Source organism: Triticum aestivum, chromosome 1A, assembly GCF_018294505.1.
Source record: "Triticum aestivum cultivar Chinese Spring chromosome 1A, IWGSC CS RefSeq v2.1, whole genome shotgun sequence".
Classification (NCBI taxonomy): Eukaryota; Viridiplantae; Streptophyta; class Magnoliopsida; order Poales; family Poaceae; genus Triticum; species Triticum aestivum.
In genome coordinates, this window is record NC_057794.1 from 336,354,196 (window position 1) to 336,374,844 (window position 20,649).

The window sequence follows — 20,649 nt, forward strand, 5'->3', positions numbered from 1 at the left end:
ATTGGGTAAATCATATCTGGGGTGTTACACTAGCAAACCGTTGTTTGACTATGTTACCGCTTTTGCTCAGCCCCTCTTATAGCATTGCTAGTTGCAAGTGAAGCTGGAGTTAGTTCCATGTTGGAACATGGATGTGTTCGGATATCATAATATCTCTTATTTTAATTAATGCAACTATATACTTGGTAAAGGGTGGAAGGCTCGGCCTTTTGCCTGGTGTTTTGTTCCACTCTTGCCGCCCTAGTTTCCGTCGTACCAGTGTTATGTTCCTTGATTTTTCGTTCCTTACGCGGTTGAGTGTTATGGGAACCCCTTGACAGTTCGTTTTGAATAAAACTCCTCCAGCAAGGCCCAACCTTGGTTTTAACATTTGCCACCTAAGACTTTTCCCTTGGGTTCTGCGTACTCAAGGGTCGTCTTTATTTTAAATCCATGGTCCAGTGCTCCTCTGAGTGTTGGTCCAAACTAGAGCACCGTGCGGGACCGTCCATTGGCAACTTGGGTTATGTTGGTACTTGTACGCTTAGCTTATCCGGTGTTCCCTGAGAACGAGATATGTGCAGCTCCTATCGGGATTTTTCGGCACATCCAGGTGGTCTTGCTTGTCTTGTTTTACCATTGTCGAAAAGTCTTGTAACCGGGATTCCGAGACTGATCAGGTCTTTCCGGGAGAAGGAATATCCTTCGTTGACCGTGAGAGCTTGTGATGGGCTAAGTTGGGACACCCCTACAGGGTATAAACTTTCGAGAGCCGTGCCCACGGTTATGTCGCAGATGGGAATTTGTTAATATCCGGTTGTAGAGAACTTGACACTTGACTTAATTAAAATGCATCAACCGCGTGTGTAGCCCTTATGGTCTCTTTTCGACGGAGTCCGGAAAGTGAACACGGTCTTGTGTTATGCTTGCACATAAGTAGTTTCAGGATCACTTCTAGCTTCTTGACCGTTGTGTTGCTTCTCTTCTCGATCTTATTTGTGTATGTTAGCCACCATATGTGCTTAGTGCTTGCTGCAGCTCCACCTCCTTACCTTACCCTACCCATAAGTTTAAATAGTCTTGATCTTGCGGGTGTGAGATTGTTGAGTCCTCGTGACTCACGGATACTTCCAAATAGTTGCAGGTGCCGAGGATACCGGTGCATGTGAAGCTACTGAACTCTAATGGGAGTGCGACGAGGATCTGGGTCCTTACTATGTTTCGTTTCCTGATGATCAGTAATGGAGCCCAGTTGGGACGATCGGTGATCTAGCATTTGGGGTTTATCTTCCTTTTTATTCGGTTTTGACCGTAGTCGGTCTTTGAGTGTATTTGGATGATGTATGAATTATTTATGCATTGTGTGAAGTGGCGATTGTAAGCCAACTCTTTATTCCTTTCTTATTCAGTACATGAGATTGTGTGAAGATTACCCCTCTTGCGACAAAACTACCATGCAACTATGCCTCTAAGTCGTGCCCTGACACGTGAGAGATATAGCCGCATTGTGGGTGTTACGTTCCTGTGGAACCAAGAACTTTTGTTCTCCATCTTACTCAGCCCTCTGTATCCCCAGCAACAATGGCCCGAAAAAGGAGAAAGTTGGACTCCGATAAGTCTCTCCCAGTAGAGCCGTCCGCTCCTGGCAGAGACCCTGCTGGAAACAACTCCTCGCCACCTGCTGGACGACACCCTCCAGTCGGGACCATGGTCCCCACAAAAAAGGAATGTGCCCCCACAGAAGAGGAGGTGTCGCTAGTCCTCATTGCTGAGCCTCGGGCTCCAACTTGGGCAAGGCACACCGTCCACTTCCTCCAAACTGGAGAGCTTCCCGGCGACCAAGATGAGTCTGAAAGAGTAGCCCGGAGGGCCAGTATGTAGCAGTTTGTCGATGACACTATGTACAGAAGGATTCCCAACGGTGTGAAATTAAAGTGCATTTGCCGGGAAGAAGGAAAGGAACTGCTGGCTAAGATTCACAAAGGCATGTGCGGCTCCCACATTGGATCAAGGGCATTAACTGGGAAAGCATTCCGGCAAGGATTCTATTGGCCCGCAGCGCTCCAAGATGCGGTCGAGCTAGTCACCAAATGTGAAGCCTGCCAGTTCCATTCCAAGAACATCCACCTGCCTGCTCAAGCTCTTCAGACGATCCCTCTATCATGGCCATTTTCGGTCTGGGGGCTCGATATCCTCGGCCCCTTCCCTTGAGTAATCGGGGGCTTAGAATTCTTTTTTGTTGGCATCGACAAGTTTACAAAGTGGCCGAAAGTGACTGCCGTGAGAGAGGTGACTACTCAGTCAGCTATCAAGTTCTTGAAATAATTGGTGTGCCATCTTGGAGTCCCGACAAGGATCATTACCGACAACAGCACCCAGTTCACGAGCCACTCCTTCATGCAATATGTTCATGCCCTCGTATGCAAGATCTCATTTGCCTCTGTGGCACATCCCAGAAGCAATGGACAATCTGAGAGGGCGAACACTGAAGTGCTGCGGGGACTTAAGACGAGAACTTTTGATACGCTGCAAAAGCATGGCAGGCGGGGGATCGATGAGCTGCCGGTAGTTCTTTGGTCCCTCAGAATGACACCAAACCAAGCTACCAGGCAGACTCCCTTCTCCCTAGTCTACGGGGCAGAAGCAGTTATCCCCATGGAACTCATCTACGGGCCACCTCGGGTGCTTGCCTACGATAAAGTAGTGCAAGTTCAGCATCGGTGTGACAACGCTGTGCTACTCGAGGAGAACTGTCTCTGGGTTGCTATGTGTGTTGCATGCTATCAGCAAGCCCTGCGTCGCTATCACAGTCGCAGGGTTCATGCTCGGTGTTTTGAGGAAGGCGACCTTGTCCTTAGGCGCGTACAGTCCGCCAAGGGTAGAAACAAGTTGTCGCCGAAGTGGAAAGACCCTTACCGGGTAGTATGAGTCACCGGAACTGGCGCAGTCCGTCTAGAGACCGGAGATGACACTTAGTTGCAAAACTCATGGAATATTGAGCATCTCCGCAAGTTCTACCCGTAAGGCGCGGCTGTCGGGCCCTGCACGGCAGCCACCCTTTTGTACATGCCTTGCCTCAGGTGCATGTAACCCCTTGTACAAAGCTAGGGCGATGACCCTGTGCAAGAGAAAATAAACGAAGCGCTGTGGGGCTCCCCGACCAAGTTGCATGTATGCATGAGCATTCCAAGATCATTGCATAAGAATTTCATGAGCATTTGCATATTCATATAGATAGGATCGCACCGTGCATCATTCCTGTCGGTGTCAAAACCGGCGGATCTTGGGTAGTGGGTCCCGAACTATGCGTCTAGGCCGGATGGTAACAGAAGGCAGGGAAAACGATGTTTTACCCAGGTTCGGGCCCTCTTGATGGAGGTAAAACCCTACGTCCTGCTTGATTAATATTGATGATATGGGTAGTACAAGAGTAGATCTACCACGAGATCAAGGAGGCTAAACCCTAGAAGCTAGCCTATGGTATGATTGTTGTGTATGGAGTTGATTGCCTACGGACTACAACCCTCCGGTTTATATAGACACCGGATAGGGTTAGGGTTACATAAAGTTGGTTAAAATGGTAGGAGATCTTGAATATCCGCATCGCCAAGCTTGCCTTCCACGCCAAGGAAAGTCCCATCCGGACACGGGACGAAGTCTTCAATCTTGTATCTTCATAGTCCAGGAGTCCGGCTGAAGGTAAAGTCCGGCTACCCGAACACCCCCTAATCCAGGACTCCCTCAGTAGCCCCTGAACCAGGCTTCAATGACGACGAGTCCGGCGCGCAAATTGTCTTCGGCATTGCAAGGCGAGTTCCTCCTCCAAGTCCTTCATAGAAGATTGTAAACACCAAGAGTAATGTTCGGCTCTACAAAATAAGCTTCCACATATCGCCATAGAGAGAATAATATTAACACAAATCAAAACTGCTGACGTATTCCGCAGTGTGTCATCACACTACGGCCAAGTCCTTTACTCAAATCGTTTTTACTTTTCCACCTCAGCATGTTTTGCGAGGCGGTTTCCTTGGCACGTCTTGTCAAAGCAGAGATCGTGTACCCCCTTTACGGGATTCTCATCAATACGGACGTGGGTAATCCAACCGCGCCACTTATCACGGCGCTTGGGAGGCAAGCGAGTTTTACTAGGCAGGTGGGGATGCACAACCGCATCCGCCCATATAAGGGGATAAGGATCCACCTTTTTACCTACGCCTTCTTCCTCCTTTGCCTATCCATCTCCTGCGCACTCGAGCTCCAGCGCCCAAGCCCGCACTTCCCACCTCAACCTTCTCCAGCAATGTCCGGAGCGGGAGGCAAGTGGATGGTCTCCTCCGTCACGGAGGGCCATGTCAAAAAGCTAAGGAAGGCCGGATACTTGTCCAAAGACATCGCGCACCGGCTTCCCGAGGAGGGGCAGCTTCTCCCCACCCCAAGGCCCCATGAGAGGGTAGTATTTCTCCCCCACTTCCTCCGCGGACTGGGTTTTCCACTCCACCCATTTGTCCGGGGGCTCATGTTCTACTACAGCCTGGATTTCCATGATCTGGCCCCGAACTTCATCCTCAACATCTTGGCGTTTATCGTCGTGTGCGAGGCTTTCCTCCACGTCCGCCCTCATTTCGGCCTCTGGCTCAAGACCTTCAACGTCAAGCCCAAGGTGGTGCGTGGCAGCCAGGCGGAGTGCGGACGCGCCATGGCGGGCAAGATGGCCAACGTCCTATGGTTCGAGGGCTCTTTTGTGGAGACCCTAAAGGGGTGGCAATCCGGGTGGTTTTACATCACCGAGCCACGCGATCCGAAATGGACCGCAGCCCCCGAGTTCCGATCCGGACCCCCCACGCGGCTTATGTCCTGGAAAGAGACGGGCCTGTCGTGGGGTGACGAAAAAGAGGTGACCGGATTGCAAACATGCATCCAGTCCCTGGTGAACAAGCCAATCCGGCTTGTTAATGTAATCCAGGTTATGCTCGTCCGCCGGATCCTCCCGTGCCAACAACGGGATTTTAATCTGTGGGAGTTCGACCCGGCGCCGCACCAAACCCTTAGCAGGCTCTTCGACACGACGTACAAAGATGCCTGGAAGGTGCTATTCAAGGGAGCCGAGGCTCCCGCATCCGCTTTCGAGGACCGCGGATACAGCTCGCAGCGTCATGCTAGCGAGGTAAGCTATCTTCACCTTTTACAGGATGTTAAGCTTTCTTCATAGTTTGACTCTATGCGGGATCTAAACTCCCTTACCTTTGACAGGCTTGGCGGGCGATATCCGGACCGATTAACTGTCCGGCTCCGCTGCCCGAAGACCCAGCCCCAGCTCTACTAGTGAAGTTGCTGGTTATAGCCTTATGTGGTGCCGGAGAAGAAGGCCAAGAAGAACAAGACCACGGGGACTCGAAAGAGTACCTGCAACGTGGTGGTGTCGGACTCGTCATCTGACGAGTTCGAGATGCCCTCCTCCCGCGAAAACGGGGAGGAGGAAGAAGAAAGCTCTTCCCCCCCCCAGCGGAGGGAGGAGAGAAGAGGAAGGCCGCACCAATGGGGGAGGCCGAGGGATCTAGGAAAAGGAAGACCCCTCCGCCGGACTACGCCCCCAACGCCGAAGAGGGCAAAGAGGAGTGGCCAAACAGGGCCAAGCGTCCGGCAAAATCGTAAGTTCGGATATCAGAATAACTCATGACGTTCGTTTGTTGCACATCTTTCCCTAATGTCGAATGTAATTATGCAGTCCGCCCCGGGCCGAATTCGACGAATCATCGGGCGGCTCCCTGGACTCATCGGACGTGAAATCAGTTCCGCCCGCTGTCTCCCCCCGCACTGCAGACGACGCCGAAGTGGCGTCGCGACAAGCTCCGGGGCAGGAGGAGGTGGTCCCGGAGGAGCCACAAGGCAACCTCCCGGACTCCAGGAGTGAAGGGGATAAGGCCCCCCAGGGCTCCAAGTCACCGCGCCGGAATCTTCCACAGATCCGGACCGCGGTAGGCGAACTCCTTCCAAGATGAGCAAGCCTTCTGAGCCGGCAGCCTCCGTCCAACCGGAGGTGCCGGACAATCTGCTGGAGGTGCTTGACGGCGCCTCCATCGACGAGGGGCACCGTACTATTATGAGTACGGTGATCCAGAAGGTTCAGTCCGCCAAGGGCGGACTGACTTAAGCTTGCGCTAGCCTTCTAACAGGCTTCGAGGTAAGTAAAAATATGTAAAAATATTACCGCATAGACAGTAGCCCCTGATGCTCTGTTTGGCGTTCGGAAAGAAAAGCCGAATAGAGGATCTATTAAATTTCGCAGGAGTCTAACAAAAAAAGAGTCAATATGCGTATGCAAGCTTCGCTGCTATCCACCGCCGCACTGACTGCGGAGGTGGGTGTCCTGAAGCAGGACTTCGAGCAGACCAAGCAAGAGCTCGGCCTTGCCAAGCGGCGGCTCGAGGAGAAAGAAGGTAAGAAATACCTTACAGAAAAGGTGCCTATAGAAAGGCGTGATTGCAAAAAAGATAACAGGATTGTACTGCTTATTGTAGGGGCCACGACTGAAGTGGCAACCCTTAAGCAGGCACTGTCTGAGGCCGAAAATAAAACGGCCGCGGAGCACACCGAGCGAGATAGACTTGGGGCTCAGGTCGGCGAGGTGCAGCAAGAGCTTCAGGCTCTCATGAAAAAACATGAGAGTTTGGAGCTTGAGTCAAAGGCGCAAGCATCCGAGCTCACGACGGCCCTTGAGACTGCCAAGTCTGCCAAGGCCGAAGCCCAAAAGGCCCTCCAAGAGTTGGAGGAGTTGAGGAAGATAGCAGCGGGTAAGGCATTCTTCATGCAAAGCAGAAATATAAAAGTAAACTACTTGTTACTTACCCGAATCCGGAGCTCTCCAGGGGCATTCGTAGATCTTCCCCGCAGCGTATCCGATGCCGCCGCATTCTACCGAGCTGAAGAGGGCAGCTCGACGGAGAAGGTGTTCTGGTCTCAGTATTCTGAGGCCGGACACCCTGTGCCTTTGAGCGACCAGCTGAGACAGCTGGTAGAGCTCCACAAGGCGGCCGAACAGGCCATGAAGGGCTTCATAGTTTGGCTGTGGCCCGGAGAGGCCCTGCCTGGGAGCTATTTCGGGCTGGTGCGGCGGCTGGTGGAGGCCTGTCCGAGGATTGAGGTCATCAAGCGCTCCGTCTGCATCGAAGGTGCCCATCGGGCCCTTGCCCGTGCAAAGGTGCACTGGGGTAAGCTGGACGGTGATAAGCTTGTGAAGGACGGGCCGCCGCCGGGGAAGGAGCATCGCAAGCCCGAGAACTACTACAAGGATGTTCTTGCAAGTGCCTGCCTTGTGGTGGATGAATGTACCAAGGATGTGATTTTTGAATGAACTCGCTCGTGTTTATCCTGTGCGCTGAAAACTTGTTCATATGCGCTAAGCAATGCTTATTGAATTTAAAATATTACTTTCTGTGCGGCCGTTTATCAAAAAATTGAGAGATGGCCAGTCGTCGGCTTCTGCCCCCATGCCACTAGTGCTGGGGTGTTCGGGATAAACCTGAGCGCTCTTTTTCCCATAGTCGGGTCCTTCGAGGGAGGCGCTCAGCACAACGAACCAGGCAATCGGACTATAATGCTTGAACACTCTCACTTAGCCATAGAACTCTATAATTTTAAATTTCGGCGAAGCCCCTAGTTCGGAAGACCGAGTTCGGGGCGCTATCCACGCCTTGGCCGAACAAAGCCAGCTCCTCGCTTGAAGCGGCATAAGTCTTTAGGGACTCGAAAAACCTCTTGAACAGCGACCGGTCTCTCGCCTCATCATGACAGTCAGTTTTAGCTTTCTCCACTGAGGTGCTTAACCCAGCTGAACCGGGGCACAATCGCAGTGGTTCTCCTAGTGCTACCTTAGCCGATAGAGTGAAATGTAAGGCACCAAAACATAGGAGCCGGGCAAACCCAACTATTAACCCAAATCATGATTCGGAGCCGATGCATATAGTGCTATAAGTTCGGGGTGCCGCACTTGTGAAAGTGTACGGACTTCTCACACCATTATGAGGGGTATTGAAGCCCCTGGCGTGTTTGCCGTACCATGGTGTACGGGTGCAATCATGTCATTTAATAAACATATATGTGAAAAGAGGATAATGCAAAAAATAGACAAAAAGCTAAGCATTGCTTATAGAGAGGCTATTTATCAAAGCCGAACGATACAAATAGTATGGTAAGCAAAAGATATTGGACTATTCAGTATGTCCTGACCAGGGGCAGGCCGCGAAATTGTATTTAAAATAGGTATACCGCTCGTAATAGAGACCACCTGGGAGTTCCATAATGCGGCGTGGCTTGTCTGCCTCCCTGGATCTTGCATCGTTTGTGTGGCAGTCGAATTGCCGAACAGGTCGTCCGAAGTATGGAGTCCTGAAAGTAAGAAAAAATTAAAAAAAGAATCCGGCAGCCCCTAGTACGTTTTAAGCCGTATTTTGGGGGTGCTGTTATTGTGCCCCTTCCCCTGTGCCCATGGTATTTCAAGGGCATAGTTATGTATGCGAGGTACTGGTTTCGCTATGTCGCGAAAGCTGGGGTTGGGGCCGCATTGCTACGCTTGCTCAGAGTGTGCCAGGCGGTCCTGCTGTGGGTTACTCCGGGCGCGCTTGGCAGTGTCTGGCTTTTTAATGGCCGGACTGGAGAATTGCCTGAGAAGGCTACTTTGTACCTCCGCTCCGAGAGCCGCCGTATGCTCCTCCGTACGGAGGGAGCGTTCGGTGTTTCCGTTGACCATAATTACTCCTCGAGGGCATGGCATCTTGAGCTTGAGATATGTGTAGTGCGGCACCGCATTGAACTTTGTGAATGCGGTTCGTCCGAGCAGGGCGTGATAGCCACTGCGAAACGGGACTATATCGAAGATTAACTCTTCGCTTCGGAAATTGTCCGGGGATCCGAAGACCATGTCAAGTGTTACTGAGCCTGTACAGTTGGCTTCTACACCTGGTATAACGCCTTTAAAGGTCGTTCTTGTGGGCTTAATCCTTGAGGGATCTATGCCCATTTTCCGCACTGTATCCTGATAAAGCAGGATCAGGCTACTGCCGCCGTCCATGAGGACTCTTGTGAGATGAAATCCGTCGATGATTGGGTCGAGAACCAATGCGGCGAAGCCGCCATGACGGATGCTAGTGGGATGGTCCCTTCGATCAAAAGTGATCGAGCAAGAGGACCATGGGTTGAACTTTGGGGCGACTGGCTCCATCGCGTATACGTCCCGTAACACACGCTTCCGCTCCTGCTTGGGAATGTGGGTTGCGTATATCATGTTCACCGTCCGCACTTGTGGAGAAAGCCCTTATGTCCATTGTTGTTCGGCGGCTTGGGCTCCTCGTCGTCGCTGTGCAGCCCCTTGTCTCTGTTTTCGGCCCTTAACTTGCCTGCCTGCTTGAACACCCAACAATCCTTGTTAGTGTGATTGGCTGGCCTTTTGGGGGTGCCATGTATCTGGCACAAGCGATCGAGTATTCGGTCCAAACTGGACGGGCCCTGAGTATTCTTTTTCAATGGCTTTTTCCGCTGACCAGATTTATAGCCTTTGAATCTAGCATTGACTGTCGTGTCTTCATTGTTGTCGCTGTTAACGCGGCATTTTTGCTTATTCCAACGTGTCCTGCCACTCTTGTCCTTGGTATCCGAATTACCAGGGTTCTTTGATAAATTGTTACTGCGAGCTAGCCAGCTGTCTTCTCCCGCGCAAAAGCGGGTCATGAGTGTCGTGAGGGCTGCCATGGATTTCGGCTTTTCCTGTCCCAGGTGCCGGGCAAGCCACTCATCGCGGATGTTATGCTTGAAGGCTGCTAGGGCCTCTGCGTCTGAACAGTCGACTATCTTGTTTTTCTTTGTTAGGAACCGTGTCCAGAATTGTCTGGCCGATTCCTCTGGCTGCTGAATTATGTGGCTTAAGTCGTCGGCATCCGGCGGTCGCACGTAAGTGCCCTGGAAGTTGTATAGGAATGCGGCTTCCAGGTCCTCCCAAGAACCGATTGAGTCTGCTGGCAAGCTGTTAAGCCAATGTCGGGCCGGTCCTTTAAGTTTGAGCGGGAGGTATTTGATGGCGTGTAGATCATCGCCGCGTGCCATGTGGATGTGAAGGAGATAATCCTCGATCCATACCGCCGGATCTGTTGTGACATCGTATGATTCGATGTTTATGGGTTTGAAACCCTCTGGGATTTTATGATCCATTACTTCATTCGTGAAGCATAGCGGGTGTGCGGCGCCTCTGTACTGGGCTATATCACGATGCAGCTCGGAAGAGCTATGTCTGTTGTGTTCGGCCCGGCCGGATTTGTTGTATCCGGAGTGAAGATCATTGTCACATGCCGTAGGGCGCCTGCGCGATCCGTAGATCGATCTTGTTTGTCTTGCCTTATCCTCCAGTATGTCTCGCAGGTCGGGTGCATTTTCCCGTGCCTTAGTTGAGCGGCGTCGGGGCATGGCTTGGGTGGAGGGCCGAGAGGCCTCTCTGTCGCGGCCGCGAGGTGGCCGGTCTACCATGTCATGCGCTGGTGATGTAGGTGCTTCCTCCTCTGATTGGGGTAGCGGCCTGCGCTTCGGGTAACTCTTGGAGGGGCGTTCGAGTTCATACTCTTCGGCCGCAAGGACTTCAGTCCATCTGTTAGCTAGCAAATCTTGGGCAGCTCTAAGTTGTTGCTGCTTTTTCTTGAGGCTGCTTGCCGTGGCTAAAAGCCTGCGTTTAAAATGCTCTTGTTCGGCGGGGTCTGATGGTATGACAAATTCGTTGTCATCGAGGCTTGCCTCATCTTCGGAGGGAGGCGTATATTTATCATCCTCGACCTCTCGGTCTGCCGCTCTCTCATGAGGGCTGACTTCTCCATCTTCCTGTGCCGAATCTTGCTGAGGTGGGTGTTCTTCGGCGCTCTCCGGGTAGTATTATCTCCCGTGCCGGAATCACCATTTTTGCTTTGGCGGGATTTAGAGCGGCGCCGCTGACGCCGGCGCTTTGGCTGTTTCTTGGGGGCATCATCCCCCACTGTTCCATCGCCATCTCCATCTTTTGGAGTATCCACCATATATATGTCATATGACAAGGTGGCCTTCCAGCACCCCATAGGTGCTGGTTCCTGTTCGTCTCCTACATCGTCGTCCATGCTGTCGATGTCTTCGGAGCTGAAGTCAAGCATGTCGGTTAGATCGTCGACAGTGGCTACAAAGTGGGTGGTGGGTGGGCTTTGAATTTCCTCATCGCCCGTATCCCACCCTCGCTGGCCGTAGTCTGGCCAGGGCTCTCCTGATAAAGAGAGAGACTTAAGAGAATTCAGGATGTCGCCAAAAGGCGAATGCTGAAAGATGTCTGCGGCAGTGAACTCCATTATCGGTGCCCAATCGGATTCGATTGGCAGGGGCGCGGGGGGTTCGGAGTCCGGGGAGGAGTCCGGATCCTCGGAGTCACGGGTCGTGCAGAGTGCGGGGCTAGCGTTCGGCTCGATCGCTTTTGGGATCGCAGCCCCCGAGGTGACGTCCAACCGCTCATCCTCGATTGGCGCAATAGGCTCCGAGTTAGGGGTCGGAACCGATGCGTGTGCGGCCTCCAGGACACTGTCCGGGGGCAGAGCTAGATCATGCCCCTCGAGATAGTGTGGCGCGCTTGGCCGTGGCTCGAGCCCGTTGAAGATCAAGTCTCCGCGGATGTCAGCCGTGTAGTTTAAGCTTCCAAACCTGGCTTGATGGCCAGGGGCGTAGCTTTCGATCTACTCCAGGTGGCCGAGCGAATTGGCCCGCAGAGCGAAGCCGCCGAAGACGAAGATCTGTCCGGGGAGCAAAGTCTCACCCTGGACCGCATCATTGTTGATGATCAAAGGAGCCATCGGGCCTAAAGGCGACGACATAGAGGAACTCTCAATGAAAGCACCAATGTCAGTGTCAAAACCGGCGGATCTCGGGTAGTGGGTCCCGAACTGTGCGTCTAGGCCGGATGGTAACAGGAGGCAGGGAACACGATGTTTTAGCCAGGTTCGGGCCCTCTTGATGGAGGTAAAACCCTACGTCCTGCTTGATTAATATTGATGATATGGGTAGTACAAGAGTAGATCTACCACGAGATCAAGGAGGCTAAACCCTAGAAGCTAGCCTATGGTACGATTGTTGTATATGGGGTTGATTGCCTACGGACTACAACCCTCCGGTTTATATAGACACCGGATAGGGTTAGGGTTACACAGAGTCGGTTACAATGGTAGGAGATCTTGAATATCTGCATCGCCAAGCTTGCCTTCCACAACAAGGAAAGTCCCATCCGGACACGGGACGAAGTCTTCAATCTTGTATCTTCATAGTCCAGGAGTCCGGCTGAAGGTAAAGTCCGGCTACCCGAACACTCCCTAATCCAGGACTCCCTCAATTCCCATATGCATGAAGTTGTAGGTTCCTGCCATGAACCTGGCCTCTACAAGGAGTTGGGAACATGGACAACATTGCAATCTCCAGCAAGCCAAATAGATAAGTTCTACCTCTTGTCCATAAGTGTTCTGTAAGCTATAACTTGTGCATGAGAAAACCTCGCCACTCTTTTGAAACTTCGGTGCTCCCATCCTTGACTCGAGCATTGCTTCGGTCAATGTGGTCGCGGTGGCCTTTGGTAAAAAGAAGTTCGCGGGGGGCTGGTCCCTTTATCTCTTGTCCGGTAGACGCAGTTCTCCGGCAAGCAGAAAAGTATCGGCAAGATAGCCTGCCAGGAAAAACTCGTTTATTTACACTAAAGAGGCATCCCACCTCTGCATGGACATATACATGCACGGGTTCCCGACAAGGTACATCTTTTTCATTAATATGCTGGTAATACAAGTACAAGCATTAGAAAACACAAACATGGACTCGAGCGATTACATTATTTGAATTAAAGTTTGGCAAATGCCTACATGTTTAAGATTGAAAAAAGATAAGTGCCCCGTAATGCCTTTTCCCCTCTCCATCTCCTATAGGAAGAGGTCGAAGAGGCCGGTGGCGGACCCAACTAGGATTCAGCGCCTCCCCAGGATCAGGGTGGCGCCGCTCCCCAGCAAGGAGGAACAAACCGGAGGGTAGCGTGGATGGTGACACTGCTGGAGGACCAGATGGGGGACACAGAGTCACCGGCAAACACAACTCGTCGAAACGGTCGTCCCCGTTCTTGATGCGTCGTGGGTTGCTGCTGCCGTCCGCATCACTACCACCTGAACACCTCAGCGCGGCAGTCACGTCGGACACCATGCTCTGTGGGCCATTCCACAGAGAGCATGGTCGTCCCTAGCAGCCTTGGCATTAGAAGACACCGCACGTCCTGAAGACTTGTATGAGAGAAAAGAGCCCTCTTGCACGGCAAGAGGACGACACCCAGGAGGAGCCATATTTGCCTCTGCTAACGACGAATCTCTTCCGTGACTCCTCCCTAGTGCCGGGAAGGGAAGCAAAATGGGCAGCAATCGACTACCACATGCCATGCCCACTTCAAGCCTTGACATGGCATCGTACCCGACCCCTCCACTGAAGCCAAGGCCACAGGCGGCCTGGTGGCGAGCACGCAAGAGTTGCCACCTCCGACGTTGTCGCCGCACCGCCCGAGCCCCCTTTCAGATCCAGGAAAAGTGTCAAGATGGAGCCCGGGGCTTGGCCCTAGACTCTCTTCCTCAACATAACCAGCAAGAAGCAGAAGACAGAGGTGGGAGAACGCGAGGATGGATGACCCCGACCTCCCTTTTCCCCTCCTTTTATTGGAGGGCCGGGGAGGGGAGTCGCTCCCTCAAATGGGCGGCCGCCGTCCTCCTCCATCAATTCAAGAAGGTCGGGCCCTCGCCTTGATCCTCTCCCGCGCCTCCATTACCAACCCCGCGCGATGCATGCATCATACGTGGCCGAGGATAAGGGCGTGGTGGGAAGAGTGAATTGGTAGTTTCTACCCTGTGCGTTAAAGTCATTCACGGGCCATTACAAGGGTGGCCCCACCACTATTGTCTTTACGCGATGAGCAGGGAAAACGGAGACTGGCCCGACCCCAAGATTAATGAAGGAGCAAAGGAAACCTCAAGAGACCAGCCTCTTCAGCACCCCTGCCTGTGCACTTATTAGGCCCTACCCCGATGATGCTCGACAGCGCGTTCGGGGCAGGCCTGGGGGCTTCTGTCGGTGCAACAAACCCTGGGTCTGTTGCCCAGACTATGCATAGGCACGAGAACAAGATTGAAGCACCAACCCAAGTCAGAGTACAAGGGACCAAGACATTCGAAGGGCCAACATGCAGATCAAGGGGACCAGAGTCAAGCCAGAGAAACAAGATACCACCAGGAGAAGGGCATCCCTTGCCGGGTAGGCGAGCCCGGCAAGGGCCGAGGCCACCTCCCAAAAGAAGGCACCCAAGACGTCCCGGCAGGGCTTGCCAGGATTCGCGAGGGCAGAACCACCTCACCAACTACTCCGCCATGACCCACGTCATCAATCCATGCGGTGTCAAGCCGCAAAGTGACTAAGTGGCAGCCATTCGCCACATGGCAGCTTTTCTCTACAGAAGATGCTTACAGACGACACTCGTCCAGCGACGTATCAAGCAAGCAGGTGTGAAGCTGGCAAGATAGGCCGACAAGGCTTGTTGGGCAACCAACAACGTGACATTGAGCGGTGCATTTAATGCACCCTGCCAGCCTGCAGAGTTGTGTATGATAGCACTGTTTGCTATCTTATCAGTGCATAATGACTACTTTGCCATTCTGGTACCCCTTAAGCTATAAAAGGAGGCCCATGACAACCGTAGAAAGGGCTAGAAGGTTGGACAACTCACACCCACGCGAGCGTAGCCACTGCCGCCCTCTGTCGGGCAAGTGTACTATGCTCCACCACCATTCATCCACCATTAATCCACCAGAGAAAGGGCAGGGTTTTACCTCACGGCGGCCCGAACCTGGGTAAAATTGCCTGTGTGATCTCTGCCATGCTTCCCCACACTCGTCTGCTCTTTATGCAACACGGCGTCCCCCTGTCGAACCAGCAAAGGGCCCGTCGGTCCCATAGGTGGCCGTGGTTTCCCACGACACATCGCCATGTGATTACCCAAAGAGTACTAAGGTGTGATCATGTTTTGCTTGTGAGAGAGGCTTAGTCAATGGGTCTGCCACATTCAGATCCGTATGTATTTTGCAAATTTCTATGTCTACAATGCTCTACATGGAGCTACTCTAGCTAATTGCTCCCACTTTAAATATGTATCAAGAATGAGACTCAGAGTCATCCGAATCGGTGTCAAAGCCTGCATCAACATAACCCTTTACGACAAACTCTTTATTAGCTCCATAACCAAGAAATATTTCCTTAGTCCTCTTAGGTAACTAAGGATAATTTTGACCGATGTCTAGTGATGCACTTCTAGATGACTATCGTACCCCCTTGCCAAACTCATGTCACGGCACACAACAGGTGTGGTACACAACATGTCATACTTTATAGAACCTATATATGGCTGAGGCATAAGGAATGACATTCATTCTCTCTCTCTATTTTCTTCTGTGGTGGGGCTTTGAGTCTTACTCAAATTCACACCTTGCAACACAGGTGACAACGCTTTCTTAGACTGATCCATTTTGAACTTCTTCAAAACTTTGCCAAGGTATGTGCTTTGTGAAAGTCCTATTAAGCGTCTCGATCTATTCCTATAGATCTTGATGCCCAATATGTTAGTAGCTTTACCGAGGTCTTTCATTGAAAAACTCTTATTCAAGTGTCCTTTTATGCTATCCAGAAATTCTATATCATTTCCAATCAACAATATGTCATCCACATATAATATCAGAAATTATATAGAGCTCCCACTAACTTTCTTGTAAATACAGACTTCACCATAAGTCTGTATAAAGCCATATGCTTTGATCACCCTATCAAAGCGTATATTCAAACTCTGAGATGCTTGCACCAGTCCATAGATGGATCGCTGGAGCTTGCACACTTTGTTAGCACCTTTAGGATCGAGAAAACCTTCTGGTTTCACTATATACAACTCTTTAAGAAATCTGTGAAGGAATGCGGTTTTGGCGTCCATTTGCCAGATTTCATAAATGCGGCAATTGCTAACATGATTTGGACAGACTTAAGCATTGCCGCGGGTGAGAAAGTCCCATCATAGTAAACCCTTTGTCGAAAACCTTTCGCGACAAGTCGAGCTTTGTAGACAGTAATATTACCATCAGCGTCTGTCTTCGACTTGAAGATCCATTTATTTTCAATGGCCTACCGATCATCGGGAAAGTCCACCAAAGTCCACACTTTGTTCTCATACATGGATCCTATCTCAGATTTCATGGCCTCAAGCCATCTGTCGGAATCTGGGCTCATCATAGCTTCTTCATAGTTTGTAGATTCGCCTTGGTCCAGTAACATGACTTCCAGAACAGGATTACCATACCACTCTGGTGCGGGTCGTGCTCTGGTTGACCTACGAGGTTCAGTAGCAACTTGATCTTGAAGTTTCATGATCATTATCATATGCTTCCTCTCTAGTTGGTGTAGGCATCACGGGAACAGATTTCTCTAATGTGCTACTTTCCAATTCGAGAGAAGTTACAATTACCTCATCAAGTTCTACTTTCCTCCCACTCACTTCTTTCGAGAGAAACTCCTTCTCTAGAAAGGATCCATTCTAGGCAACGAAGCTATTGCCTTCGGATCTATAGTAGAAGGTGTACCCAATTGTTTCCTTAGGGTATCCGATAAATATGCACTTCTCCGCTTTGGGTTCGAGCTTATCTGGCTGAAGCCTTTTGACATAAGTGTCGCATCCCCAAACTTTTAAGAAACGACAGCTTAGGTTTCCATCCAAACCATAGTTCATACAGTGTCATCTCAACGGATTTAGACGGTGCCCTATTTAACGTGAATGCGGCTGTCTATAATGCATAATCCCAAAATGATAGTGGTAAATCGATAAGAGAGATCATAGATCACACCATATCCAATAAAGCATGGTTACGATGTCCGAACACACCATTATGCTGTGGTGTTCTAGATGGCATGAGTTTTGAAACAATTCCACATTGTTTTAAATGAATGCCAAACTCGTAACTCAAATATTTGCCTCTGCGATCACATCGCAGAAATTTTATTTTCTTGTTATGATGATTCTCCACTTCACTCTGAAATTCTTTGAACTTTTCAAACATTTCAGACTTGTGTTTCATCAAGTAGATATACCCATACCTACTCAAATCATCTGTGAAGGTGAGAAAATAATGATACCTGTCGTGTGCTTCAACACTCATCGGACCGCATACATCGGTATGTATTATTTCCAATAAGTCATTAGCTCGCTCCATTGTGCCAGAGAATGGAGTTTTAATCATCTTTCCCATGAGGCATGGTTCGCAAGTATCAAATGCTTCATAATCAAGTGATTCCAAAAGTCCATCTACATGGAATTTCTTCATGCGCTTTAGACCAATATGACCTAAAGGGTGGTGCCACAAATATGTTGCAATATCATTATCAAATTTGCATCTTTTGGCACCAATATTATGAATATGTGTATCACTATGATCAAGATTCAATAAACCATTCACATTGGGTGTATGACCATAGGAGGTTTTATTCATGTAAACAGAACAACAATTATTCTCTGACTTAAATGAATAATCGTATTGCAATAAACATGATCTAATCATATTCATGCACAACGCAAACACCAAATTATATTTATTTAGGTTCAACACTAATCCTGAAGGTAGGGGGAGTGTGCGATGGTAATCATATCAACCTTGGAATCATTTCCAACACACATCGTCACCTTGCTTTTAACTAGTCTCTACAACTCCTATTTCGACTTACTAATCTTAGCAACTGAACCGATATCAAACACCCAGGGGTTACTTTGAACACTAGTAAAATCCACATCAATAATATGTATATCAAATATACCTTTGTTCGCTTTGCCATCCTTCTTATCCGCCAAGTATTTTGGGCAGTTCCACTTCCAATGACCATTTCCTTTGTAGTAGAAGCACTCAGTTTCAGGTTTTGGTCCAGCTTTGGGCTTCTTCACGGAAGTGGCAACTTGCTTGCCATTCTTCTTGAAGTCCCCTTTCCTTCCCTTGCCCTTTTTCTTGAAACTAGTGGTCTTGTTAACCATCAACACTTGATGCTCTTTCTTGATTTCTACCTTCGCCGATTTTAGCATCGCGAAGTGCTTGGGAATCATTTTTGTCACCCCTTGCATATTATAGTTCATCATGAAGTTCTAGTAGCTTGGTGATAGTGACTAGAGAACTTTGTCAATCACTATCTTATCTGGAAGATTAACTCCCACTTGATTCAAGCGATTGTAGTACCTAGACATTCTGAGTACATGCTCACTGGTTGAGCTATTCTCCTCCATCTTGTAGGCAAAGTACTTGTCAGAGGTCTCATACCTTTCAACACAGGCATGAATCTGAAATACCAATTTTCAGCTCTTGGAACATCTCATATGCTCCGTGGCATTCAAAACATTTTTTGAAGTCCCGGTTCTAAGCCGTAAACCATGGCGAACTAAACTATCAATAAGTATTCATCATATCGAGCTTGCAAAACGTTCATAACATCTGCATCTGCTCCTGCAACAGGTTTGTCACCTAGCGGTGCATCAAGGACAAAATTATTTTCTGCAGCAATGAGGAAAATCCTCAGATCACGGACCCAGTCTGCATCATTGATACTATCATCTTTCAACTTAGTTTTCTCTAGGAACATATCAAAAATATATAGGAGCTATATCACGAGCTATTGATCTACAACATAGATATGCGAAACTATCAAGACTAAGTTCATGATAAATTAAGTTCAATTAATCAAATTACTAAAGAACTCCCACTTAAATATACATCCCTCAAGTCATCTAAGTGATACATGATCCAAATCAACTAACCCATGTCCGATCATCACGTGAGATGGTGTAGTCATCAATGGTGAATATCTCTATGTTGATCATATCTACTATATGAATCACGTTCGACCTTTCGGTCTCCAGTGTTTCGAGACCATGTCTGTACATGCTAGGCTCGTCAAGTTTAACTCAAGTATTCTGCATGTGCAAAACTATCTTACACCCGTTGTATGTGAATGTAGAGTCTATCACACCCGGTCATCACGTGGTGTCTCGAAACGACGAACTGTAGCAATGGTGCATACTCAGGGAGAACACTTTTACCTTGAAATTTAGTGAAGGGATAATCTTATAATGCTACCATCATTCTAAGAGAAAATAAGATGCAAATAAGCTAAACATCACATGCAATCAAAATATTGACATGATATGGCCATCATCATCTTGTGCTTTTGATCTTCATCTCCAAAGCATCGTCATGATCTCCATGATCACCGGCGCGACACCTTGATCTCCATCGCAACGTCGTGGCCATCTCGCCAACTATTGCTTCTACAACCATTGCTAACTCATAGAGATAAAGTAAAGCAATTAAATGGCGTTTGCATTTCAACGATAAAGAGACAACCATAAGGCTCATGTCGGTTGCCTGGTATCTTACAAAACATGATCATATCATACAATAATGTATATCACATCATGTCTAGACCATATCACATCACAACATAACCTGCAAAAATAAGTTAGATGTTGTCTACTTTGTTGTTGCAAGTTTTACGTGGCTGCTACGGGTTTCAAGCAAGAACCATTCTAACCTACGCATAAAACCACAATGCTGATTCATCAAGTTTGTTGTTTTAACGTTCTTCAAGGATCGACCATAGTCAAATTCGATTCAACTAAGGTAGTAGAAAGAGACACCTCACAACCACCTTTATGCCAAACTAGTGTCGGATGTGGGGTTCCGACAAACCCTTAAGGTTCGAACAATTGGGTGCGCACGAAGTCTTTCCTTCCCACCAATCTACGCCCTAGCTCGCTAAGATCTCGTGGATGAACTCGACGAACTCGCAACACAGAAAGACACGAGGTTTATAATGGCTTGGGCCACCGTTGTGGTGTAATACCCTACTATAGTGTGGTGGTGGTGGATTGCCTCTAGGGCTGATGATGAACAGTACAAGGGAAGAACAGCCTCCTGAGGTTGAGGTGTTCTTGTGAGTAGGCTCTCGTCCGGGTTGGATCTAGCTAAGATGAGATGAGATGAGATGAAATGTGATCAGCTCACCCTCCTCCCACTACTATGGTGGCTAGCTCTACTTATATAGGCCCTGGTCCTCCTCCCAAATATCGAGCAGGAAGGGAGCCAACAATGGCGGGTAAATTTGAAGAGGGACAGCTAGTATAAGCTATCCTGACAAAAGTGGTGTTTGCCTGCGAAAGGCTCTGGTGGTGACGCAGTCTTGGGCTCCACGATGACCTCTGTCTTGCCGTCCTCCTGGTCTTGGTATTGTTGCACCGATAGAGCAACCTTTGCCTAATGCCTCGGTACTCTTCGTATGCTCTGGCCTCCTTAGCACCAAAGAGGAAACAAGGATGCTGCGCACGCTGGCACCCGCCAGGCGTCCGCCTGGTGTCGTGCGTCATGGCTCACGTCACGAGGGCCTCGTGAGGTTTGCCCCGCGTTGATATCTCCACTCCTCGTGAGCCTGACTAGCTAGGCTACTCCAGAGGAGGTCTTGCATCGTCTGCCTTGCGAGGCTTGGACCCTCGCGAGGGTCTTGGATGCTCTATTGGTGAAGATGGGACGTACGGCCTGCTGG